The sequence below is a fragment of the Echinops telfairi genome, unplaced genomic scaffold (assembly GCF_000313985.2).
Source record: "Echinops telfairi isolate 266 unplaced genomic scaffold, ASM31398v2 ScPeMD7_7457;HRSCAF=8495, whole genome shotgun sequence".
NCBI lineage: Eukaryota > Metazoa > Chordata > Mammalia > Afrosoricida > Tenrecidae > Echinops > Echinops telfairi.
The window spans coordinates 45,131,502-45,132,028 of record NW_022111357.1 but is presented as its reverse complement, the minus strand read 5'-3'; positions in this window follow the sequence as shown (position 1 = coordinate 45,132,028).

The window sequence follows — 527 nt, the reverse complement described above, 5'->3', positions numbered from 1 at the left end:
TCTTAGCTTCCGGTCTAGCAATGTTCTCTTCAGCTGCATCTAGTCTGGGTTATTTGTAATGCATGATTCTTCACTTCAGCATGATAAGGAGTTCAGACTTGCAAAGAATATTCTGAAGGTAGCACACGGAGTTCTGGTCTACCTCCCCACCCCCACCCCAGCCCCGCTGTCCCCATTGTGAACAGTGTAAGTGGCCACAGTCCGAGTCCCACAACAGAAAAACCAACATCGCTTCCATGCTACCAGCCGAACACCAGACTTTATTTGGATTTTATCCAGTTGGGCATAAATGTCCCTTTTCTGTCCAGGATCCACATCGTCTCCTGTCCCCTCGGGTCCATGACATTTCACAATCTTTCCTTTGAGGTTCATGTATGACCTTGACCAGGTGCCGCGTAGGAGAGTCCCAATCCCAACCCTTATCTATCCTGGGAGCTGCAGTGAGACCCATCACACGGAATTCCGGACCACCTTCATGGGGCTTCTCTGCTAAATGCAGTTATGATTCCCGACTCCCCTGCCCCACC